The 27,133-nt window shown below is 41.5% G+C and overlaps 2 long non-coding RNA genes across 4 annotated transcripts in view; both read right to left on the bottom strand.

The window, feature by feature from the left end:
* Positions 1-2,047, bottom strand: part of Gm31025 — a 32,558-nt gene extending 30,511 nt beyond the window's left edge. Inside the window, exon 1 of the long non-coding RNA XR_381391.3 lies at positions 450-2,047. This is a non-coding gene — a long non-coding RNA (predicted gene, 31025). The remainder of the gene's footprint in view (positions 1-449) is intronic.
* Positions 2,048-3,314: 1,267 nt separating this feature from the next.
* The window catches only part of Gm45941, a 39,060-nt gene continuing 15,241 nt past the window's right edge, over positions 3,315-27,133 (bottom strand). For all 3 annotated transcript variants that reach the window (XR_381389.3, XR_381390.3, XR_381388.3), the window contains 2 exons: positions 7,724-7,822; positions 3,315-6,474 (listed from right to left, as the gene is read on the bottom strand). This is a non-coding gene — a long non-coding RNA (predicted gene, 45941). The remainder of the gene's footprint in view (positions 6,475-7,723; positions 7,823-27,133) is intronic.

Below are 27,133 nucleotides of genomic sequence, written 5' to 3'. Positions count from 1 at the left end.
ACAGATCTTTGTTAAATACTGGAGCTTGACAGATAAATGCAACACAGCATTCAGCATTTTCCTCCTGGAGTAGTAGGGGCAAAAGACATGCTGACAAATATTGAAAACATCATAGCTTTCAGAGAACCACAAACATTCAGAGGACCACCCTCCTGCAGAGAGGGTATGTTAGTAAGGGTTCTCTAGAGTAACGGAACCAACACAATTATTATGTGTATTAAAATCATTTTGGAAGCTGGAGAAATGGCTTAGTGGTTAAGAGCACAGCATATTCTTCCAGAGGACCCAAATTCAGTTCCCAGCACCCACACGTAACTCATAACTGCCTGTACCTACAGGTTTAGGAGACCTACTGACTCACACATACATCTCCACACACATATACACACAAAGTTAAAAATAAAACAGTCCTTTAACAATAAATAAAAGAATTTATTAAATTAGCTTACCTTGAAATAGTAACAACAGCTGTCCAACACCAGCGAGGCTAAGAGTCTGGTTGTTACACAGTCTTTGAGATGGGGTTGCTCAGCAGTTAGAGTAATCCTACAGTAGCTGACTTTCACGTGGAAACTGAGAATCACCCAACAAGGCTGGGTGTGTCTGCAGTCCTCAAGACTGTGTGCCTCTGAAAGATTCAATATGGTATCAAAAGTCTGGAGCAGCAGATAAAGATGGTAAGGAGTCAGTAGTAGTAGTAGTAGTAGTAGTAGTAGTAGTAGTAGTAGTAGTAGTAGTAGTAGTAGTTGTAGTTGTAGTAGTAGTAGTAGTAGTAGTAGTTGTAGTAGTAGTAGTAGTAGTAGTAGTAATAATAATAATAATAATAATAGTCTGTAAATGCTAGCTCTGCTATCAGAGGAGTTGATAGCAGCAGAAGCAGCAGCAGCGGTGGTGGTGGTGGTGGCTGCAACAATGGCATGAGTCAGATTGGGTTTCAGTGAAGACCCCAGTTTACTCTTGAATAAAGGAGCCATACAAAATTTCAGGATGCCTGCTGCTCTCTGTCCACCCTTCAGTCCCCACACCTCAGGCTTCCACAGGGCCTGCAATCTCAGAGATTTTATTTTGGTCTGGCAGTTGGACCAGTTTGTTTGAGTGGCATAAAATATGTTGTCTTGCCATGCACTCTACTATTAACATGAGGGGTAGTTACTAAGGTAAGAATCCATTGTCAAGTCATAAAAGGCTCATGAGTCACAGATGACAGGACAAGCTCAAGCCCAGCTGGTGTCTTGCTACAGGCCTCATGGTATCCAATTCTTGAGGTATAGAGGAGAAAATAGCATCTCCCCCCCATGCCCAGATGCACATATATTTTAGCTAGGATCGTAAACTTGACATCTAGGTACAAAATCATTTACAGACTCATTCTTCAAAAGCCCTTCGAATTTTGGGCTTGACAATGGGGTTTGGATAGGAAAGGAGAAGAAACAAAAAGATTCACCGACCTGAATCTTCTCTTTAGAATCTTGGATGGGCTCTGCATTGGTCATCTTTAACTATCAACTTGCCAGAATCTAGAACTGCCTGGGAAAGATTCTGAAGAGCTGTCTAGATAAGATTGGCCTGTGGACATGTCTGGGGGGGGGGGAGCTGTCCTCAGAGTTTCTTGATATACAAAGACTCAGCACAACATGGGTGACAGCAGCTCCTAGGCTGGGGGTACTGAACAGTACAAGAAAAGAAAGTTATCCAAGATAGCAAGCAATATTAAGCATTTACTCTTCCTTTCTTCTCTTAACTGTGGATACTGGGTTTTAGGTTCCTTCTTTGATGTCCTACACTAATGGTCTTTAACCTGGAATTGGACTCAAATGACACTGTCTTCTCTAAGTTGTCTTTTGTCAGGATATTTTATCACAGCAAGAGAAACAAAACTAGAACATTCTGCCTCGGAACACATTCTTCCTCAAGATTCAATTTTCCCTCATGTTCTCACTTAATTTGGGAAGGCACTGGGAGGAAGCCGGTGTAAGTTCAAAGTGTACAATCGACTGTCAATCTGCTATTTCTCTGCAGGGTCCCGGGCACCTGAGAGTGCTGAGGTCAGTGTACAGGGAAGCTACCTACACAGAGGGCTTCTCTGGATCTCACAGCAGTCTTTACCAGACAGGGAAGATCCTCTCAATGGCATAAGTTTGAAATCTAGTCCTTATTGCAAGCAAGACAGAGACTGTCAATCTAGCTCTGATACTAATGAGTACAATCATCAGAAGAAAAAACACTTAACCACTCATTCACTGGACAAAGTTGAATCCGAAATAGTCATCTAGATTCCCTTGCTATCAGTGGAGTAACTTTTGTTAATGGTGGAATCATGATTCCCTTCTTGTACATTTGTGAGCAGAAGAACCATTTGCTATGCTATGAGTATAATAAACTCTTCTTGCTGGAAATCTGATAACAGCATAAGTATACAATATATGTTAAATAGGAGGCAAAGGGGATATAGAACAGTCATTCTTCTTGGTCCCATTCATTAATATATATTAATATATAATGATTTATATAAAACATGTATGTATAAACACATATATTTATACATGTAATATAAACATAAATTATAACACAAACATGTATACATATAAAATATAAATATACAAACACACATATATAATTTTTTTATTCTTTCTATTATACTTTTTTATTGATCTTATCAATCAGCTATAGAATATTTAGTTGTTTTAATCTGTGTTAAACTCCAAGCCTTTGTGCTTGCTGTTCTGATTTTTGTTGAATTGCTTTCTTTGGTTCCCTGGGCATCCTTTTTAAAAACTTTTTATTAGATATTTTCTTTATATACATTTCAAATGCTATCCCAAAAGTTCCCTATACCCTCCCTCCGCCCTGCTCCCCTACCCACCCACTCCTGCTTCTTGGCCCTGGCATTCCCCTGTACTGGGGCATATAAGTTTGCAATACCAAGGGGCCTCTCTTCCCAGTGATGGCCAACTAGGCTATCTTCTGCTACATATGCAGCTAGAGATACAAGCTCCGGGGGTACTGGTTATATTTATATCATATATATATACATTGCAGCCCTTTGTTTTTCTTGAGACAGGGAGTCACACTGTTGTCTGTCTTGGAACTCAGTAAGTATCTCAAATCCTCCTGCCTCAGCTCCATTAGTTTTGGGATTATAGAATGAGCCATCTTGTCTAGTCTGTACCACACTCTCCAGGGACAGCCACATGGGAGAAAAATACCATGACAAAACAGGTTTTCTTGAACATTTTTGGAATTTCTGATTGGAATTATTGATGAAATAGGATTGAGTAAGTCCACAAATTGGTAAAAGACAATGCAAATAGTAAATTTTCATTACTGCAGTGAGTTAAAGCCCGTTAGCGGTACAGTGCGATGGTGAGGGTGAAGCAGTCTACAGGGATGGAATAAGCTTCTGTCTCCCTCAAATCAGCCCCCGCAGCGGTGCTCAACAATCAGTGGCCGTGCCTAGGGGATGTTACGTGATGTCTAGAGACAGCTTTGAGGTTGGGAGACAGGAGTGAAACTAGTGCCTCTTAAGTAAAGGTTAATATTTTTCAGTACCCAAGTACATTCAGAACAGCCACAAAGAACAACCAGGACAAGATTTCAGTGCTGTGAACCATCTATGGCCATAGTGTTTTGTGAGTCAAATCACCACAAAGTTCATACTTGAGACCTGTCTGCTGTAGCATTTAAAGCCAGAGGGGAGGCACAGAATACCAGGGGCAGAAATATGCTTCAGCTTAATAGGGCCAGATTAAATCAAATCTCCCATCTGGCTTCCATGTTGGGGCCAGCAGAAGTCTTAAGAATACATTTCCATGGCTTGGGCAGGATCTAGTGGTGAGGAGCTCCAAATGAATATTGAATTTGGCACAAATACTAAGTTTTGTTGGATGTTTGCATATAATTTTATTAATTCAACTTTTACCATATTCCAATATTTTTGGTGAACATGGGGCTTTCAAATCAGCAGGCCATCTGTTGGAGATGTGGCAGGAACTCTTCTGCCAAAGATCTGGAAAGATGCAAAGCTGCGGAGTACGGGTGGTGCATATTGTCTTCATAAAATACACGAAATAATTAAAATGCTGCATTTGCAGTTGTCTGGATGAATTGTCAAACTCTCTCTTTCATTTTATGCTAACAAGCTTATGAGCATTTAAATCAACAGGAAGTGTGCTTTGAGAAACAGTTTTCTGTAGAGAAATGCCTGTACAAGTGAGCTAAAAGATACTGGTTATTGCATATAAGGAATGCTTTGTAGTTAATGTGAGTTGTAATATTGTATGCATAAGAACACTCTTAGAGTGTGCATGTCTGTTCCTTAAGATCCACCTGCACAGGCCAGAGGGATGCTCTAGCTTGTGGAGACATATCATTTTCATGGAACTATCTCACATACAAAACTTCCAAAGGGCTTTCATTTCAGATCCCCTGGATGGAGCTCTCATGCTCTGGATTTCACATGTATTATGTATGTGCACACACATGCACAAGAAGTGCATGTATATGTGCACTTACTTCTAAAAGCAAATGCTAACGAGCCTCAGGTTGATTTGTTCTGGAGCTATCCATCTTCTGTGAGACTGGACCTCTCAGTAGAATCTGGGGCTCTGCAATTAGGTCAGGCTGACTGGCCAGGGTGCCCCAAGATCCTCCTGTCTCCCTGTCCCCAACAGTTAGATTACAAGCAGATATAACTACTCCTGACTTTTTCTGTGTGCGGGTTCTGGCCATCTAACCCAGGCCCTCATACTTGAGTGACAAACACTTTACCAGCTAAGCCAACTCCACAGCCCTCTCCCTTTAAACAGGGAGACAGCAGTCCTATGTAATGGATGATCTGTGTCAGTGGAGTTAAGACTGTCCTTGTCATCATTAGATATGCTTCTTAATGCTGTTTAAACATATGTGTAAATGACCTTTAAGCACTAGTGCCCGCTGAAGTTTTAAGACACCAATGCTTCCATAGTATAAACAATAAACTATGAAATAATGTGATATTTGTCTTTCTCTCCTGGCCCTTTTCCAGGAGATTCAAATCCTGCACTTGTGCCATTTAGAAAAAATGTTTTAACATCCTCAAAACTTAGAGTTTAGAATTCTCACCTACAATCAAAATAAAGAGAAAGAATTCTCCTGGATTCAGGACTTACACTGCTCACTGAAGCCTACTTCCCACGCCCCCACTGCCTGAGAAGGCAGCCCAGAGGTTGCCTTCTGCCTAGAAAGCCCATCTCTCAGCTAGGCCCATGGTTCTCTCTTTCAGTTAACCTTTTACCCAAATGTGAATACTTCTCAAGAGAAGAGCTCCCTGCTTTTTCTTTTTTTCTTTTTTAATCTTCCCTGGCTCTTTGATGGTCTGGGTTTATCACCTCCAGTGTCTATTGGGTTATGTCTGCTTTCTTTCTCTTTTACTATCTTGTGTTTTTGTGATGTGCCATACATTGTACAATGTATATTGTGCATACAGAATATAATTCCATCACTACAAAGATCCCTGTGTTTATGATTCTTCTGCTGCTCATGTTTAAACTCTCTTGGGGTATATTTCACATCCTACTTAGCCATGGTATCTATCAGAGTGGAGTGTGTTCACCACTAACTACTGGTTACATTAAAATTAATGAATAAATTAAATATAGAATGCATTCCCAACTATTTAAAAAGGCCTATGCATTTATTTAATTCATATGCGTATGTTGTATACCTGAGTGTACAGTTGGTGTGCCATTTTAATGCAGTGTCCATAGAAATGAGAAGAGGCTGTCAGATCTCTTGCAACTGGAAATATAGGCAGTTGTGAGCAGCCATGTGGGTGCTGGGAACTGAACCTAGAACTTTAGGAAGAACAGCAAGTACTTTTTAACCACTAAGCCATTTCTCTACCCTTGTCTTGCACAATTTTTGTGGGCACTGTCAATTGTGGTGATCATCGAAATCTGCAGTGCTTGCTTGCTGGGTTCCCTCTGCGATCATCTGAATCAAGCCTGCTGTAACTCTTCCAAGTATGCCATGCTTGTATCCTAACTTGCATGTGAGAACACCAAGCAAAACAAAACAAAGTGATGCCATCCACTCATCCCAAATCCTGGGACATTGATCCTGGACCTGTGATTTTCATTACTTGCACTGTCCCATGTGAGGTTGACCATCAAATAACAGTGCCACTGTATTTACCACAACATCAGAGGCCATAAACATTTATTTGCTTTTACAACAGATAGTTAACATGCTTCACAGGACACAGAACACTGTGGTTTTATGAATCTCACCTCCCTTCAAGGAAAACAGTTTAGCTTGTACTACCAAAGAAACACTAGTGATACAAGCACTATAAACCCCTGGAATACACACTTGCAAATATTTGGCCATGGAAATGAACCACGATGCTTCTGGCTTCTTGCATTTTGAATTCTTTACCCAGCCTACTGAATCAGTCGCTGCTGGCGGATGCTGGTGATTCTTGGGGCTCCTAAAATGCTATATGAAGGGAAAATGATTGTAGTGATAATGAGTTTTGTTCCCCGAGGTTCAGGCAACAAGCAGTTGCTTTATTATCCTGGAATAAAATACTTTACACTATGCATCCCGGACCATTTTAGGTAAGTGATCATTTTCACAGATGCAAAGCATTCCCTCAGAGCGATGTCATTGGTTAGAACTGATCTCAGAAAGGCAGGCAGTGCCAGGGAGACCGACCAATGTTTGTGCATTCTGTGTTAAATGACTTCAGTGCTAATGGCCTCTGTAAGCACAAAAAACCTGTTTGCAAGAATCAAAAGTGCTTTAGATATGTTCAAAGACAGCTCTTTTTTTTTTCTGACCAGAATAAATCGGTCAAGTTCACTGTGAAACTCCATGCAGAGGTGTAAATTTAAAGAGATGGCCACTCAAACCATGATACTTCAGTACTTTGAATGAGAATGGCCATAAGATGAAATATTTGAATGCTTGGTCCCTGAAACTGTTTGGGAATAATTAAGAGGTGTGGCCTTATTGGAGAAGGTGTGTCAGTGGGAATGGGTTTTGAAGTTTCAAAATCCACGTCAGACCTGTCTTGCTCTGTCTCTCTGCCTGTATCTAGGGGAACAGATATGAGCTCTCAGCTACTTCCCTAGTACTATGCCTGTCTACCTGTGAACATACTCCCTGCCATGATGATCATGGACCAACCTCCTGAAACTGTAACAAGCTGCAGTTTATTTGTGGCCTTTGTCATGGCTGTCATCACAGCAATAGAATGGTAACTAAGACAAGAACTCTGTACAAAGACCCATCTAATGCCTTATTAAGCATTCTTTTAAAGATACACTAATTGGGATAAAAGTTCATAATCACTGTCAACCCAACTAAATGACTGGCTAACTTCTATTTGGTGGGTCCTTGTTGGTTTTGTTACCATACGTCAGTTAAGTTGGTGTAATCATTACCAGAAGGCCTAAGATCTACCAGCTGTAGGATGGCATCTCCTCTACATACTTCTTTCATCCAATGGTCTATAGATCAATGTGGTTTGCCCTAATAATAAACTTAGATGGGTCTGATAACGGCCAGAGAGCATCAGCCAGATTGGAGTAAAGCTCGTCTCACTTGTTAGATGATTGACAGACTCAGAGCCATGGGTCCGTCCATGTTATACAATGGTAAATAGAATTTTATGCAATACTGGCCTTCCAGCAGTGTTCTGAGTATCAGAATTGGCCTCTCATGGTTAGCTTCATACACTCACCTGTGTTTGGAGACATAGCTGCTGATCTTCACAGAATCTGTCCATGGGATAAGAGGATTTATATACGACTGCCATTTTCAGGCTGGTAACCTCATTGTTCTGGAAAGCAAGAATGTTTTAGTTTTTTTTTTTTTCCGCAAGAAAATATAAACTGTTACCTTCTCTTGATTGCAAATTCCTACAGTTATTCAGCATTTTATCTTAGTTATTGTTCATATTTAGTCATCAATTGCTCTTACCCATGGCAAAGTACTACTTAAAACACTATCTGGTGAATATATATATCCATAGACAATTGTCATTCTCAGATTTAATCAATGAAGCCTTTTTTTTTCTAGTGGCTAAACTGGACAGTTGAGTGCCCAGCCCCAAACACGGTGTTTATGGCATTCTGTCCAAAGTTCCGGGGAGGAGTAGGATGAGTGGAAAGCTTATAAGAGCTGGAAGGAGAAGAGCTGTAGAATCTGTCTTCTGAGCAATGCACAGGCACTGCGAGCATGCACTCTCAACAACTGATGACATTAGTGAGTCTGCACAAGAACGGACCCATCAACAACCAGAGAAGGTAAAAACGCAACTTGGGGAGGGGGGGTCCCTGTCCCACACTGCTGAGCTATTTCCTAGAGATGGTATGGAATCCTCATTATCCTAATATGTATGTAACTTAAATCTGAATAGGGATGAGGACGTTCTGGTCTGTGTACTGGACACTATCCATGGAGATCTAAAGGGCTCTGCCTGTGGGCTTGAGTGGCCAAATTGTTGCTCTCTCCAAAGGGGAGGGGGAGGTAGATCAAGGTGAGCTGTCAGGTCTCTTTCACAGCTGCTGCCACTCCAGAGTTGCTGTGGTGCGGTGGGACTCAGTTGGCCAGCAGGGCACAGCTGAGCTTGAGTAGCTTCTGGCAACAAAAGCTTCCAGAGAGAATTCTCGTCTCCAGTGTGTTACAGCTCTGTACAACAGACACTCTCAGTCAGTCTTTGATGAAATAACTCATGTGTGTTTTGTTCCTTTTGGACAGGATCTTATTTATATACATTTTGGGATGGGTAGGGTCTAAAAGCAGATGCTTTCTACTGGCTTGGTCGGATCTGCATGTGGAGGTGGAGGGGCTTCAGGCCCTGTCACTAAGTGACTGATTGTCACAGTACTCTCCATGGGGTGTCATGGTCACATGTTCCCGGACAGGAACCTGTTCAGGAGTAGATGAAATCCCCACTATCCTCAGGTATGAGAGTACTGAGTTTCTGAATGCACTCAACCCTACCAAGTTTTTTTCTGGTGATAGCATTAACTTGGTGGACTATGCCATGCAGACACAACAATGCAAGGTGAGTAAGCAACCTTGAATGGGATAGTGCGTAACTCACTTTGAGAAAGTTCGCTTGACCCTTCAATGACAATTACAAGAAGCAATACTCAGTAATAAAATTATAGAGTAAGTACGATAGATTTCAACATTAACAAAAATAAGAGCAATAATAAAGTTAACAGACACTGCAGTGCTATATATTATTTTAAAAAATCACACTTGTCTGAAATTTTCATTTACTCATAGATTGTTAGACAACAAGAACGGCTCATTCCTGAGGAAAGGAATTGTGATGACTGGTACTTGGAATGCTGGAGAAGGGCAAATTCTTGCAGAAGGAATGAATAGATAGACTAAGAAAAACCAGTTGCTTATGAAATGAGTAAAAGAGAAGAGCCGGCCTGAAACAAAAGGGGTTGGAGTTACTGTGGGAGAGCAAGAGGGTTGGAGCCACACAGAATGCTTCCCTGCATCTGGGACTACAGACAAGGGCTTCGTGAGCTTCACACAGGCAGCCCATGTGGGCAAAGGCATCCTGCCTTCACATCCTTCAGACAGTCTAAGGGGCACTCTGCGTCACAGGCGGCACCTCAGAACAAAGGCACCTAGCAGATTAAGCATTCGTGCTGCAGAGCATGCTCATGGGATGTGCTTTCTTTGAGTGGCTGTAGTTAACAACTCCTCTGATTTAATATGAGCTGTTAAAAAGAATCACGGCGCTTCCACCAAATTACCATACCACTAAAAATGTTCCTCAGCCTGTCAGTGCTGTGCCTACAGCTCAAACTTTCTGATGGTTTATCTTTCATGTGGTTTTTGATCTTTTTTATCACCAAAAAATGAAGATAAATAACTCAGATGTACACAGACCATTCTACCCTTTTTCTTCAGAAAGCTGCTCCTACAGTTCAGCCCCTCTGTGCCCCACGACTCGGTATGAACAGCTCAGCAAGAGAGTATTGGCTGAAAACACCAAGCATGCTGTACTGGCAGATGGAGTGTGTGGCCATTTTTGAAGAGGAACAAATGTATGAATTTAATTAGGAGGAGATGTGACAGCTCCTTTCCTTGCTTGCATAATTTTGGAGACAATTGTGATGAGGTGCATGGCTTCTCCTCACACAGATTCACTCCTGAAGCAGCCTCTCGTTTTTCACTTTCTTCCCATTTGTTTCATCTTCCCATGAGTCTCCCGCAGCTTAGGAATTCACAAACGATATTTACACAACTTGTCTTTTTACATACTTGTGGTAAAGGCTGGCTGTTGCTATGATTATGTTAACAGGATACTCAGTTAACCTAAGCACACTTAAATTTATGGCCACTGAGTGCTAACAACAGCCTGCCTCTCAGGAAACCCACATACCCAGAGCCTGTGGTCATGTATGTTATAAAGCAGGGAAAAGCCAAGGATTTCAAGGCCGTGGAATATTTTATTGAGAGACTCCTTGGCCTCATAATAAATGAAAGGAAAATCTAAGGACAAACAAACCTCTTAATCCATGTCTTGGTATTAAATAGGAAAAATTCCAAATGGGTCAGTATGAAGGGAGTGTCAGAGTTGCCATGACAGCCTTTCCTGATGTGCATGCTCTTTGCTTGAGGAGACACACAGCACCCACAGAAGAGAGAAAGGCAGGAGCATGTGCAGTAGGCTTTGACTCAGCTGTCTTTGAATTCTGTGAAATAGAGATGACAGCCCCGCACCCGACAAAGCCACATACAGAGGATGAGGGTATTGAAGTGCAATGACCTGTGGAGAAAAACTGAAGTGTAAGGATCCTTACGCCTGTTCTGTCCCAGCCCCTCGAGGTCTTCTTCCCATGCGGGGCCTTATTACATTTAATTCAAACTGCTACTGCGAGAGAAGTCCAGGCTGCTTGCAGAGACTCAGCACTGCTATGGGACAAAGATGCACCCCCTGTTGGAACTTTTGCCTAGCCACCGCCTTGGGAGCTCCTTACAACTTCACCCTTTCCTCAGGACCCAGACTGTGAGCTCACCCAAAAGGCCCTCTGATCTTTGTGGTCTACTGTACTTCCTTCGCCTGCCTGTGGGGGCCTGGATGATTGACTCTGACTTACTATCAGAGTCAATGTGGATGATAAAAAGTGAGTTTCCCTCTTCTTCTATGTTGTGAAAGGTGAAGAGGGACAAGGTGAAAAAGAACACACCCTTAGTGAATGCAAAACCGCTTGAGGAATCAGCTGACTGCTCATTGAATGAGTCTAGACCGTGACTACTCTATGTGTAACGGCAAGCAGAATATTCAGCATCCTGGTTCTTCTGAGACAGTGTGACCATGGCCACCTACAGTGTGAGATTTGTCATGAGATCTGGAGGCTGATGGTGAGAACAGTCCTTCGGGAAAGGGAGAAATGAAAATGTGGGTATGAGGGTTCGTATAAGTCTGTCTCTCTGTGTGTGTGTTTATGTGTGTGTGTGTGTGTGTTTTGCACACATGTGCATGAACTTTGATATATGGATGCGTGTTTGCATTCTCTATGTTCATGTGGAGGCAGAAGATGACATCTGTGCACAGTTCTCTTGCTTTCTGTCTTATCCCCTGACACGGAGTCTCTCACTGAGCCTGGACCTCACTGTTGTTGGCTTGGTTGGCTGGCCATCAAGCTCCAGGGATCTTTTGTCTCTCTTTCCTCCTACAGCACTGGGTTCATATGCACACAAACTAATGTCTGGACTTGATGTGTGTCTGGACTTGATGTGGGTGTTGGAGACTGAGCTCAGCTCTTCATGCCCATGAACAAATTCTACTGACTGAGCACCAGCCTGGTGATAGCTTTCAAAGCTAAAACCTGAAAGAATGAAAGAAGCCAAAAAGGAGAAGAATATGGAGGAGGAAACACTGCAGATTGGAGGTGCTGAAGTTTATAGCCCCAAGTGCTATGTGGAGTCTAGAGATGTGAGCACAGCATTGAGAGGAATCACACCTTGCCTGGGGACACTACTGTGAGGAGTGTATTGGAAGTCAGTTGTATTGTAGGAAGGAAAGAAGTGACATGATTTGGTCTCAGTCTTGAAAATTGGCTCTGGATTGAATGAATATTTGGGTATGTCATCTGGGGAGAATTTTACAGTACAGAAGATGCTGTCTTTCCTTTTTGTAACTCTTCTATTATGTATTACTTCCCGACTGAAATTTCCCTTCCTTCCATTCCTCCAAGTCCCCTCTACCTTCCACCTCCTCCAGATATACTGCTCCCTGTCCCCTTCAGAAAAAGCAGGTCTTCCAGTGATGTCAATTGAATACAGCATAACAAGTTACAATAAGTCTAGGCACAAAACCTCATATCAAGGCTGGGCAAGGCAATCTGCCGCAGATCCTCTTGGTCCCTTGTCTGCGTGGAACGGGTTTCTGGTCACAGGTGGGCAAGGAGTCGGTGGGAATTGACAGACAGACTCAACACAAGGGAGTGTGGATCTGAATGTAATTTGTCAAATTTTTTATACAGAAGAAAATAGGGGAGTTGGGTGACACACCGGCAAGGTACAAAGAGGTTACTGGATTCTTACACAAAACAAAGCAATACAAATATGGAAGAACTGGCAGGAACCAACTGGGGTAAAACTCAATGTTAACAACTGGGATCAAAAACAGCTCCCCCTAAGGTCCACTTAATCTTAGAAGCCAGGGGCAAGGGCTTTGTGCCCTTGCCATAGTTCCTACTCTAGTCTATTGTATAGTACACCTTCCCCCTAGGCCATTGTAAATACTTGTTTGTGTATGGGTGTAACTCAGCTACCTATAGTTCTAAGTATCTCTACTCTGGTTACTCTTTAGGCCACAAACTTCCTTCTTCCTAGATCATGGTAAATTTCTGTGTAGGGTAGTGACTTAGCTATCCATGCCGAAGGCTGAATCAAGGACTGCCTAGAAACTAACTTAGCTATATGTCAAAATATTAATCCTTAGGAGCACTTGTAATAAAGCCATATTAAGGGAAAGCACACAGATCCATTTACCAACTAAAGCAAGGACATTGGGGCATTCTTTATACAGGATGCCACGATTCCAGGAGACTAAGTTTCTGTGAACTTTTTGCCTCGGGACAGCGCCCAGGTTTTCGGGGGCCTGTCGCGCTTGTCACTACTGGAGTGGATGTAGCAGCAACCCAATAGGAGGAAATTGGTTCCAAGAGCAGGCAAAAGACTCAGAGATATATTCCCTCTCCCACTGGTATGCATCCCTCAAATACCCCTGTAAATAGAATTTAAATATTATTTAATAGCTCTATGAGTTATTAATATGACCTGGCCAGCCCACCAGTATTTAAGGCAGAGTCCTCTAGATTTTAAAAATCAACTCTAGAACAATTATTGGGCAAGTTACCCATAATCTATTTTACTATGTGCTAGACTTTCAATTCCCAGCTTTGCTCCCTAAGTACCTGCTGTTTAAGTCTCAGTGGGGTTATTTCTCTTCCAACAGCCTGTCCTCAGGCTCCACTTCTTCTGGTCATGTGTTCATGATCTACCTGGACTCATGGTGGCTTCTTTCTCTCTTCTCTCTCCCTCCTTCTTCTTTCTCCTCTTATCTTCTTCTTTTCCCCCTAGTAGTCCCTACCTTTGATCCACAGTCCAGTAACTGAAAACCTGCCTACCTGTATTCTCCCCAGTAATTGGCTGTAGGCACTTTTATTTACCAAGTAGCTTTAAATTTGGGAGCAAGGTTTACATAACAAAGACTGGTATACTTGGGAACTCCCTTGTCTTTGGGCAACCAGATCTTGGGGGCCAGTATTTAGCATTTAAATACATAGCAGTACCAGACTACTCCTCAATACACCCCAAGCTAAACAGCTCCAGCATGTACACAGAGGACCTGTGCAGATCAATTCAGGATATGTGATTGACAGTAAATCTATGAGTCCCTATGAGCCCCGCTTAGTTGATTCTGTGGGCCATGTTCTTGTAGTGTCCTTGATTCCTACAATCCTTTCTCTCTTTCCCAATCTCCACCTAATGCTTTACTGTGGGTTTGTGCATCTGTTCCCATCAGTTGCTAGATGAAGCTTCTTGATAACATTTTGAATTTAACTATTAATAAGGGAATGGGAAATACATCAATGGGTACATAGAAATGAATTCTAAGCGAGATATTGTATTCAAGGAGTTGGGGTAGCCAGCAATAACCAAGTCTCAAAGCAAATCTGTAGCAAATGCATTGAAATCTTGTTGTTATAAACCGGGTAGAGTTTCAATACCATTATGGACTCTGATTTGTAAAACCAAGATGTTCTCCTTATAAGATACCTGGACATGGATGCCAGCACTGGGGTTCCATCTGGGTATGAAATGTATGTTTGGGAATTGTCAGCAGCCAGGTGGTATTTAGTTACCTGAAGGTTGGAGTTGAACTGAGTTGTAGAGTGCTTACCTACCACCAGGCATAGGTTCAGTCCCTAACACACAAACAAAATGTCAACAACAAAATAAAACTACTATGTAATACAAAGTCACCTGAGAAAACATAAGGAGAAGGGTGAAATCAAGGCTCAGCTCCAATGAAGACAAGAATCAGCATTCTTCTACACTCCAAATTCTCCAAGGAAAATTAAGGGGAAAAATGGGAGAGAAAACAGAGCAAAATAGCAGTGTGTGAAATGATAGAATCCAGGAACAGTGATTCTAGAAGGTGGCACACCTATAAATCATGGATCACAAGAATGGAGATGGAAGGCTGAGATGCACCTCTCTGTCAAACACTGCTGAGAGAACAGAGTGGCAAGCTGTTGCTCAGGACTTTGAAATGTCTTTCACTAAGTTCTGGGACATGGCTGGTGGCCTCTGGTGGCTTTGACAAAAGCTCTTTCAGTTGAGCACCTGCTGGAGAGGAGGCTGTAAGGATGGGGAAGGGTTCACTAGGAAGCCCCATCCTGAGAACAAAGTAAAACACAAGACTCAGGATTGAGAAAGGGGAGGGTACAGGAGATATCTGCCTCTGCTGGGAGGTCAGGGCATGTTTGGAGGACACACATGCAAGCAGATGGAGACAAACCAGCTGCGGGACTGAGGGCAAAGAAAGAATTCAGAACAGTCAGGGACGTTGCACTAGCTCTTGCTGAGCAGAAGGATGGGCAGGTCCTGGTGCAGGTATGTGGAGGGGCAAGGGCATCTAAAGCACAGGTTGTGAGAAAGCTTACCAACTCCTTGTTTGTGTCTCTACTCTTCAAGCTACTCTCTTTGAGACATACCTTGAGCAAAATTTGTTTGGTTATCTCACTTGCCCGGTTGTTTAAGACCAACAAATCATCATTGAATTCAAATAGTCTCCTTTGAGTCATACCTTGGTAACCATCATTTCTCAGATGTACCCAAGTATCTATCAACTCAAAAGCTCAGAAGGGAGATGGAATGAGAGATGTAAAGGGTGGTTGCAGGGAGCAGATAGCTCTGGCAACCCCTGCCACTACACATATTAGGGAATTTCCCACAGTGCTGGGTCTAATGCCAATTACTGGGAACTCCTGGCCTCAAGGTTATGCTTTGGTATCTAGTTGCAAGATGAAGCTTATGCATGTAAGAATCCAGATTTGAATCCAGACCAAGACTTAGGGAGAACAGATTTATGGAAACAGGATATACTTATACCCAGTGAAGCAGAGCCTGATGGGTATCCATTGGTTCTTTCCCATGCCCATCCCAATGCAACCCTTAACCCACATTTCAGAAGCAAGCAGCTATTAGTTGATGCTTCCTAATAGGAGCCCACTTTCTCCAGGTGTAGCAAGGTGGCCCTGCTGAGTAGAGGACTGGGCTCATTTGCATATTCAGGGCTTTATTCCTGTGTGATTAATGCCACTAGTAACTGATAGTGAGTCCTTGGGAGTATGAGTGATTCTAGGAAATAAGAGGGAATCAAAGTTCAATGTCACTCCAAGGGCAACACCAGCCTTTCCCACATTCTTTTCTATATCTTTCCTTTTTGTTTGTTTGTTTGTTTGTTTGTTTGTTTGTTTTTTCTTGCAAGCTACAAATTCTGTTCTAAAACGCTGGGGAAACACACAAGAACATTTTGGGGGTTCTCTTAAATTAAAATCTTCAATTTCTACTCATGTACTTCTTAATATTCCTTGTAGCAAGGGGCTAGAAAAAGAGAAACATATTAAAATAAGAAATCTTAAAACCTTTCCCTCTATTTTGCAAATTTAAAAATAAGTGTCTTATAATTACAGTTTAATCAAGTCCTTACACTTGATCCCATAAGAATGCATCCCAGAATTAAAAGTCAAAGACTATACTCTACAAAGAGCTGTTCTGTTTGAGTTTGTGTGCAAAGATTGGAACTTTGTTTCAGAGGAGACAAATCTGTGACCAAAATAGACAAGAAAAGAACAGAATAGATTAGAAAAGACCAGAATAGACTACATGCTGCTTCAGACCTCCTGACTGCTGTCTTTGATCTTTGGGCCCTGGGTCCTGAAGCATGGTGAGGAACTTAGGTGTGTCCCTTGGTACCTGTGACACCCATAGTAATAGGGTATATAACTAAAGTCACACCAGTGCCAAAGTGGGTAAAAACTTTGCATCACTTTATCATCTTCAGCATCTAGTTTTAAGATAAAAAAAAGGAATAAGAAACAAAACTTCTTGGTGGCAACTGTGAATATATTTTTAAATGCTATTAACTGACAGCACATCTTGTTCAGAACTATCTTTAGTAGGTGTTCTGATGGGGGAAAGCTAGGTTGTCATAAAAACATAACAGGAAATGATTGCATTAAAACATGTGAAGATGCTAGGGCATGGAGAAGAAGGAACTCTGCTGTGGACTCTGATTGTTTTCTTTGGAGCTTGGCGCTTTGCAATTCACCAACTATTATATTGGGACACATTTTCCTTCCAACTCTTAAGGAATTGGAGTTTGTCTGTTTTAAAGTAGTAAGACTTCACCGACCACTTACAAAAAAGCAAAGTATTAAGTGTTAGAGTGACAAAGAAGGCCAGGATCCACTCTGGGTGATGACACCAGTGTTCACAAGGCAACTGCTGTTCAATCCAAGGAATATGATAACTTCCTTTTGGAAAGTGCTTTTTGTTTGTTTGTTTGTTTTTCTTCATGGAATTTATGGTGGAATGATATTTACCTTTAAGATATGGACATTGTTCATCTAAGGCATAGCCTCAAGCCTCACTAGAAATATCAATGTTTGGATATTTGATTCCTTTCTTAAATATTGATATCACAAAATATCTGAACCTGGCCTGGTCACTTTATAGATGGAAAAAAGGATTAATTTGAGTTACAATCCTGGTGGCTAAAACTTTCAAACAGGAAAGCTCCTATGGCTGGCAAGGTCATCTCTGGTTTTGCCACAGCGTAAAGGGAAAGAGACCAAGAACACGAGGTAGATTTGTTTTATAAAAACTCCACTTGAGGGCCAGCAGGATAGTTCCACAGGTAGAGGTACTTATACCTACCTTTGAATGATACCAGGAAGTCTAGTAGAACTGAATGAAAGAAGTAACTCCAAAAATTTTCCTCTGACCTCAGCATGTGTGTTATGGTACACACACAGATACACACACACACACACACACACACACACACACACACACACACACACACACACACAAATTCATACATTAATTAAAATCTGAAAAATCTCTACTCTCAAGAGTTGGTACAGTCCTGTGATGACTGTACCAATCCCTTCCAAGGGTAATACTATCATGGTCTAAACACCTTTCACTCTAGAGGATAAGCATCTCTTAATAACATTACATTGAAGAACAAGCTGCCTTCAGATCAACTTTCTAGGTACAAGTCATTTCATACCATGACAATATATAATGTGTGGATTTTTAAAACTCAGGTTTATCTTATTGGAATACTAAACACTGCTGATTTCAGAATATTTCTACAGGTGACTGTTTATTTTCCAGATGTTTTCCTAGAACAGACTCTTATAAATGTTGATGGAAGATGATTGCCCCTGTTACCAAACTGGCTTCTGGTAACACCAACAATGACAGAAGCCTAGATTTGTGCAATTATTCAGCAGGTCTTGTAATTTATGCTTATTTTTATTTTAAGCAATGTATAGGAATATTTATTCCACTCTTCTTGAAAAAAACATAAAAATTTACTTTCATTGTCAATTTCATGGAGGGTATTGGTTTGAAAGGTATATGCCAGAAATACTTCATCTGCAAGTGAGAGAGAGGAGCTGTGTGAAACAATTCTTTGGAGTAGCATCCTGGGTTAATGACTACTGTACATTGTTGCTACCAACATTTGTTGTTAAGTTTTCTGTGCATGGCTGGTTTGCCTGTATGCATGTGTATGGACCACAATGAACAGTGCCTGCCTACAGCAGCCAAAAGAAAAGACCAGCTTCTCTGAACCAGGAGTTACAGACAGTTGAGAGCTATTGTGTGGGTGCTGGGAATTGAATTCAGGATCCTTGAAAGAACAGCCAGGAACTTTGAACCTCTGCACTATCTCTCCAGCTTCTGGGCATGCATTTTGATCAGTGAATAAATGGCATGGCTTTGTGTCTCCAGGACTGACTGAAAGAGGGCTGAGTGATGGGCTGATGGACTAGGACAAGCAGCTTGCTTTATCCTGGAGGATATGAGTACTTTGAAGAGGTTTAAGTAGCAATCATGCAAAAGTTAAATGTTGACTGATGTATATTATAACGTGTTAGTAAACTGGAAAATAAGACAGTTTATAGGCTGTTTTAGCTGAATGTTATAATCACTATATTAAAATTAAGTGCTTAGCACTTACTAACACTTTGTATGTAGGTAACATTGAGTGATGAAGGTAAGTTTTGTTCATCAGAATAGAATCTTAATAGTTTTATTAAGCCCATTAGTGTATACATTTGAAGTGTCCATATTAGTCTATAATATATCATTAGTAGAATTTGATTAAAACTGAAGTCATGTGTTCTGTGGTTATTCTCTGAGGAAGGGGCCTTAGTTCCTCCTGAAGCTTTTATCACACACAATGACAGTGTGTGGAATCCATTGTTACTGAAGAATAGATTCTTTCACAGGGACCAGGATGAAAGTAACGAGCACAGACAAAAGTTGGACAATTCCATCTAGTTTGCGGTTGTACCTTCACCTATACAAATGCAAGGACTATGGACAGTGAGGCACACTGTCAGAAAAGCCATATAGGGGTGATTTACAACTTGAAAATATCTCCATAACTCAATGATTTTCCCAAATCAACAACAGTGAATATGGAGGTCAAGCCACTTTCTGAAAGGCTGAAAGAAGACAGGTGCCCTGTGAGCCTTGGAGAACTCCGAAGACCTGAGCTTCTTGCTGCTAAGACCAGGCTTTTGAAGCTGTTTATTTAAGTTAAAGGTTGGGGAGACTTTGGTGCCTTCTGATTCCTCTTGAGCTTGTGTGCATTATTAGAAAAGTGCTGCTGGAAGGTGCCTGAACATCAGGCAAGGAGAAAGCCATGAATGGAGGGACAATTCTCAGGGCCTGGGAAACCATGAATGGAGGGACAATTCTCAGAGCTTGGGAAACCATGAATGGAGGGACAATTCTCAGGGCCTGGGAAACCATGAATGGAGGGACAATTCTCAGGGCCTGGGAAACCATGAACAGAGGGACAATTCTCAGAGCCAGTGCCTTGTAGTGCCCATGGACATTGGACAATTGGTTGGGGAGCCAAGGAAACAGGTGGCTGAGTGGTATATGGACTTGCTAAATGTGTCTAGCACAGGGTCATTTTATGCTCTTCTTTTCAATTCTTTATACACCAAGGGAAACCCAGAATATACATATGGAGTCTTCTGTCTTCACACAAATGAACAAGAACCATATTGTGACTTTGCAGAAGGGCAGCAGAGGACTCAGTAGCCACATGCTGAAGATGTGTGTGTGTGTGTGTGTGTGTGTGTGTGTGTGTGTGCACATTCTATGAAGTTACCAGAAAACCTATTTTAAAAGTACACACTTTTTAAAAATATACGCATCCTAATTGAAATAAATGAAAGAAAAATGTAAGATTTAACAGAAAATACAGACCATAAACTACCAAAGTTTGGTAGCACACACACACACAAACTTAAGCAAGCTTTCTCAGACACTTGGCAGTGGGAACTACACAGAGGAAAACCTGAGGTACAGCAGCAGACAAACAGAGAATTCTGAAAAACTGCTTCCACATTGGTGTGGAAAACAGTCAAGAAATGAGAGGGGGGGCATTCCAAGGTTTCAAAATCACATTGAGATTTAAGTTCCTAATAAAAGATAATAATTATCACTCTCTAAAATGTTTGCTGCTGGCACAAATGGAGGACTGCATTGTGGATTTGTCTTTTGATAAATTAATCTATCTAGTTTTACTAACTTTTTTTAAATTTCTTTTCTAAATTTGCAGGATGTTGTATATAACAATTTATTTTTTTAAGAAAGAACAGCTTCTGGTCTGCAACACCACCCAGGACAGATGAGAACTGCAGCTACTCCTTTGCATATCCAGAGACAGCCTGACTCCCAGGACATCTGTCATAACCAGAGTCATGGGTAAGACACCACACACTACAATACCTGCCCTAGCTGGGACCCCCATGAAGTCCAACAAACACAGGACCTATCTGCTCTGCCAGTGATATATCTTCCTTTCAGTCCGGAAACTATGCCCAGGGCAAGTCGTGAGCTCCAGGCTTCCATCGTATACCCAGAGACAGCCTGACTGCCAGGTGGCTTGCCTTAACCAGGGTCAGGACATCTGCAGTAGCCAGGATCACAGAAGGCCTGACATAACTAGGACTCACGAGCCTCTCCAACCCCCTGCAACCAGAGACAGCACTGTTTGCTTCCCAGAAGACCTGCTCTAACCCAGCTCACAGAGCTCCCCATGTCTAAAGAGAGGGAAAGTCTCCAGTCAGAGACAGAAAGGCCAGTTAACACCAGATATAGCCCAATGGAAAGAGGCAAGCACAAGGATATAAGCAACAGAAACCAATGCCACTTGGCATCAACAGAACCTAGTTCTCCCACCACAGCAATTCCTGGATACCCGAACACACCTAAAAAAGCAAGATTCTCACCTAAAATCTCATCTCATGAAGATGTTAGAGGACTTTAAAGAGGACATAAATAACTCCCATAAAGAAATACAGTAGAACACAGTAAACAGGTGGAAGCCCTTAAATAGGAAACATAAAATACCTTAAAGAAACAAATAAATCTCTTAAAGAAATATAGGAAAACACAATCTAAGAAGTGAAGAAATTTAACAAAACCATCCAGGACGTAAAAATAGAAATAGAAGCAATTAAAAACTCACAAAAAAGAGGCAACCCTGGAGATGGAAAACCTAACAAAAAGATCAGGAGTTACAGATGCAAGAATCACCAACAGAATACAAGAGAGAAGAGAGAGTCTCAGGCATAAAAGATGCTGACACAGCAGTCAAAGAAAAAACAAAGTGCAAAACTTTCCTAACCAAAAACATCCAATACATCCAGGACACAATGAAAAGACCAAACCTAAGATTAATAGGAATAGAAGAAAGTGAAGATTCCCCATACAAAGAGCCAGAGAATATCTTCAACAAAATCGTAGAAGAAAACTTCCCTAACCTAAAGATAAAGGTGGCCATAAACTTACAAGAAGCCTACAGAACACCAAGTAAATTGGACCAGAAAATAAAATCCTCCTGTAACATAATAATCAAAACACTAAATGCAAAGAACAAAGAAAGAATACTAAAAGCTGTAAGGGAAAAGGGCCAAGTAACATATAAAGACAGGCCTATCAGAATTACACCAGACATCTCAACAGAGACTCTAAAAGTGAGAAGATCCTGGACAAATATTGTGCAGACTCCAAGGGAATGCAAATGCCAACCCAGTCCACTATACCCAGCAAAATTCTTAATCACCATAGATGGTTAGACTAAGATATTCCATGACAAAACCAAATTTGTACAATATCTTTTCACTAATCCAGCCCTATAGAGGATATTAGAATGAAAACTCCAACATAAGAAGGGAAACTATACCCTAGAAAACCCAAGAAATTAATCATGTTACAACAAACCCAAAAGAAGATAACCACACAAACATAATTCTACTTCTAACAACAAAAATAACAGGAACCAAAAATCACTGGTCTTTAATATCTCTCAACATCAATGGATTCAAGGAAGTCAAAGGGAAACAAATAGGAAAGGTAACACTATTGTGCAGATGATACAATAGTACACATAGGTGACCTCAAATATTGTATTAGAGAACATTTACACCCGATAAACAACTTTAGCAAAGTGGCTGGATATAAAATTAACTTGAAAAAAAATGAGTAGCCTTCCTCTACTGATAAAAAGGATGAGAAAGAGATTATGGAAATTATGGAAACAACACCCGTCTCAATAGTCATAAATAATATAAATATCTTGTTAACTGTAACAAAGCAAGTGAAAGATCTATATGATAGGAACTTCAAGTCCCCAAGGAAAGAAATCAAAGAAGACCTCAAAAGATGAAAAGATCTCCCATGCCAATGAATCCATAGTAAAAATGGCCATCGTAGCAAAAGCAATCTACAGATTTAATGCAATCCCCCTCAAAATTGCAACACAATTCTTCACAGAGATAGAGAAACTTTCAAATTTATATGTAATAACAAAAACCCAGGATAGCCAAAATAATTCTCAACAATAAAAGAACCCCTGGGGGGAAACATCATCCCTGTCCTCAACCTGTATTACAGGGCAATAATGATAAAAACCACATGGTATTGGTACAGATACAGATAGGTACATCAGTGGAATAGAATTAAAGACCTTAAAATAAATCCACATACGTAAGGTCACTTGAGCTTTGACAACGAAGCCAAAAACATACAGTAGAAAAAGAGAAAGCATCTTCAACAAATGGTGCAGTTCTAACTGGTGTTCTGCATGTAGAGGAATGCAAATTGATCCATTTTTGTCTCCTTGTACCAAGTTCAAGTCCAAGGATCAAGGGCCTCCACATCTAACCAGATACACTAAAACTAATAGAAGAGAAAATGGGAACAGCCTCAAACACATTGGCACAGGGGAAATTTTTCTGAACAGAACAACAATGGCTCATGCTCTAAAATCAACAATTGATGAATGGGACCTCATGAAACTGAAAAGCTTCTGTGAGGCAAAGGACACTATCCAGTGGACAGAAGAGCAGCCTACAGATTGGGACAACATCTTTACTATCCCTACACCCATAGAGGACTAATATCGAAAATATACAAAGAACTCAAGAAGTTAGACTCCAGAAAACCAAATAACTCAATTAAAAATGGGGTACAGTGACAGACAAAGAATTCTTAACTGAGGAATCTCAAATGGCTCAGAAGAACCTAAAGAAATGTTTAACATCATTATTCATCAGGGAAATGCAAATCAAAACAACCCTGATATTCCACCTTACACCAATCAGACTGGTTAAGATAAAAAAACTCAGGGGACAGAAGGTGTTGGCAAGGATGTCTACATTTATATGGAATAACAAAAAGAAGAACACTCCTCCATTGCTGGTGGGATTGTCAGCTGCTACAACCACTTTGGAAGTCAATCTGGCAGTTCCTCACAAAATTTGAAATAGTTCTACCTGAAGACCCAGTTATACTACTCCTGGGTATATACCCAAAATTGCTCCACCAAATCGTAACGACGCATGCTGTACTATGTTCATAGCAGTTTTATTTATAATAGCCAGAAGCTAGAAACAACCCAGATGTTCCTCAATGATAGAATGGATACAAAAAATGTACTTTACACAATAGAGTACCACTCAGCTATTAAAAAATGAGAACCTCATGAATTTTGCAGAAAAATGGATGGAACTGATAAATATCATCCTGAGTGAGGTAACCTAGGACAGGTACCCAAAAGGTACATAAATGGTATATACTCACCGAGAAGTAGATATTAGCTAAAAAGCTCAGAATACCCATGATACAACTCACAGACCATATGAAGCTTAACAAGAAGGAAGGTCAAAGTGTGGATGTTTCAGTCTCACTTAGAAGGGGGAGCAAAATAATGACACACAACAGAGGGAGGGAGGGACCTGAGTGTGAGAGGGGGCGGGGAGAAGAAGTGGGGATAGAATCAAGTATGGGGGGAGACAGGAGAGAAGTCCAGAGGGTCAGGAAAATGAATAGAAGTATTTAGCAATAGTGGGGGATGAATGGGGGGAAGCACTATAATGTCCCAAATACCAGGGATGTGATAGGCTTCCAGGACCCAATGGGGATGACTCTAGCCCAAAAGCTCAACAGTAGGGAACTAGAACCTGAAGAAATCTACTCCAGTAAATAGACATGGTCCCAGTTGAGGGATGGGGCCACCCACCCATGTCAACATTTTAAACCCAGAATTGTTCCTGTCTAAAGGAAATGCAGGGACAAAAAATGAAGCAGAGACTAAAGATAAGGCCATCCACAAACTGCCCCTCCTTGGTGTTCGTCCCATCCACAACTATGAAACCCAGACACTATTGCTGATACCAAGATGTGCTTGCAGACAGGAACCTGGCATGGCTGTCCTCTGAGAGGCTCTGCTAGCACCCGACTATGACAGATGCAGGTACGGCCATCCATTTGACTGAACCTGGGGACCCCAATAGAAGAGTTAGGGGAAAGACTGAAGGAGCTGAAGGAGATTGCAAACCCAGAGGAAGAACAACGTCAATCAACTGACAGTTGTCAGATTGACAATTGTCTGGTATTAGTGGGAGGGGAGGGGCTTGGTCTTGTGGAGGCTTGATGCCCCAGAGAAGGGGTGAAGCGACAGTGGGTGGGTAGAGGAGCACCTTAGAGACAAAGGGGAGAGGTTAGAATGGGTGGGGGTTCGTGGAGGGGAGACCAGGAAGGAGGACTGCATATGAAATGTAAGTAAATAAGACAATAAAACCCCCAAAGTTTAATGTGATGTGCATGGATCATGAGAGCTGTGAGGGATGGTGCATGAAATAGGGTTTCTGATTGTCCATCCATATCTCTAATTTGCTATAAAGCTCCTGTCACAGGATTTGCAGCTACTGTCAAGCACCACCCTGCTGGCTTTTCTCATGTGACAAACTCTGATGATGGCCTTTGCATCAGCATAACTGTCCTGATTTTTAATCCCATGCTAATTTCCATCCTGTTCAGCCAAGGAGTCCTCCTCGTAACATTACTCAAAGATCATGGCCTGTCTCCATCTGACAGCCATGTGCTCTTGATCACTGTGGCAGTGAGGGCAATCATAGAACTCGGGACTCGTGTTTCATTAAAAAACACTCAGCCCTCTCAAGTGGTACCTGTGGGAATGAACACATTGCCAGCTGACTCTCAAGAGGATGCTCTCATCTGCTGCTGGAAATGGTGTGTAAAGATGCAGCACTGGCTAGAAATCATAGCAGATATCCCCTTTCCCTCTTTCCCCATATGTGTGTGTGTGTGTGTGTGTGTGTGAGTGTGTATGTGTGTGTGTGTGTGCATTGCATATATTATATGATCCATGTGCTCTGTGTATGTACAATAGATACAGGATTTGACTCATTTAAAAAAGATAAAACTATGCATTTGCAGTTACAATCAAGCAATATCCTGCCTGCTTTTCTCATGTGACAGCATCTGATGATGGCTTTGCATTAGCATAACTTACATAATTATAAATTATATCGATTATACAGTGTTTTCTGATTTAAGGCAGATGTTCTCCTATATTGGATGACTTGAGCAAGTGATTCCCAAAGAAAACTTGAGTTAAATGAGAGTGACTCATTTATGTACACACTCCTCCACACAACTCACTCATAAGACAGACATGTACTCTCTTATACACCACAGTCACATCATCCTAACACACACACACACACACACACACACACACACACACACACACACACACACACACGAAAGTTCCAGGAGAGTATGAGAAGTGGATATATCTAGAGCCAGCAGGATCCAGAATCCCGGCTCATCTTCTCTTTCAAACATCCCTCCTTTCTCTGCTTCTCTCCATAGTTATCAGCACATGCATAGTTATATGGTAAGCTATAGTTTCATAAAAAACACTGGAAGTGTGTAAGTGTGTATATACATGCCTACATGTGTGTGTGTGTCTGTGTTTCATGAATATCCTGATTGCATTAAATTAAATGACCATTCCATTAAATGTGTGGTTTAAATCAGTGCTCTCACTAATTGCATCTTGTGATAGGTGTTTAACGAACAGAAATTTTGTTCCATGATGGCTTTTGAGCAATAGCAAAGCTCCTCCCTACCTGCTTTGTATCTTCTGAAAGAGAGTACCCACGCGTCCTCCCTTGCTCTCTTCTCTTTTACTTAGAGGTCATCTAACAAGTATATCCTCTCACACAACTCTCAAATAAGAAGACTAGGCAAAAAAAGAACTTGCTCAATAATAGCACCTTTGCCCCAAATAAGCAACCCATAATCTAAGTCCAATAAGGCAGAAGTTCTTAGCCGGAGCAGATACAGCTTCCTGTTCTGGGAAGGAGAAAGCTCGCCCCTCCCTCCTAGTCCAGAGAGATTTTTGGAAAGGTAGATATCCCCAGCTGGAAGCTGTTTATCACACTGTGTACATCAACACATCCAGGACTGGTTCTGCTGGCCATTCCTGACCTTTCCTTTTCCAGAAGGAGAACCTTCAGCATCGGGGATGGGAGACATTCCCAGAGTATGTCAGAGCTGAGCTGCCTGTCCTCGGGCCACAGTTAAGAATCCCATTGACTTGTACTCTTTGGTTTGTGGTTTGGTGCCTGAGAGCTCTGAGGGGTTTGGTTGGTTGGTATTGTTGCTTTTTCTATGGGGTAAAAATCCCTTCAGCTCCCTTAGTCTTTCTTTAACTCCTCCATTGGGGACCCAGTGCTAAGTCCAATGGTTAACTCAAGAATTCATCTCTGTATTTGTCAGGCTCTGGAGAACCTCTCAGGAGACAGTTATAACAGGCTCCTGTCAGCAAGCACTTCTTGGCAAATGCAATAGTGTCTGGGTTTGGTATCTGTATATGGGATGGATCTCCAGGTGGGGCATTCTCTTGATGGCCTTTCCTTCAGTCTCTGATCCACACTTTGTCCCTGTATTTCCTTTAGACAGGAGC

The sequence above is a fragment of the Mus musculus genome, chromosome 12 (assembly GCF_000001635.26).
Source record: "Mus musculus strain C57BL/6J chromosome 12, GRCm38.p6 C57BL/6J".
Lineage (NCBI taxonomy): Eukaryota > Metazoa > Chordata > Mammalia > Rodentia > Muridae > Mus > Mus musculus.
Note: the sequence above shows the minus strand (reverse complement) of the source record. Positions and strands in the feature narration are given on the sequence as shown.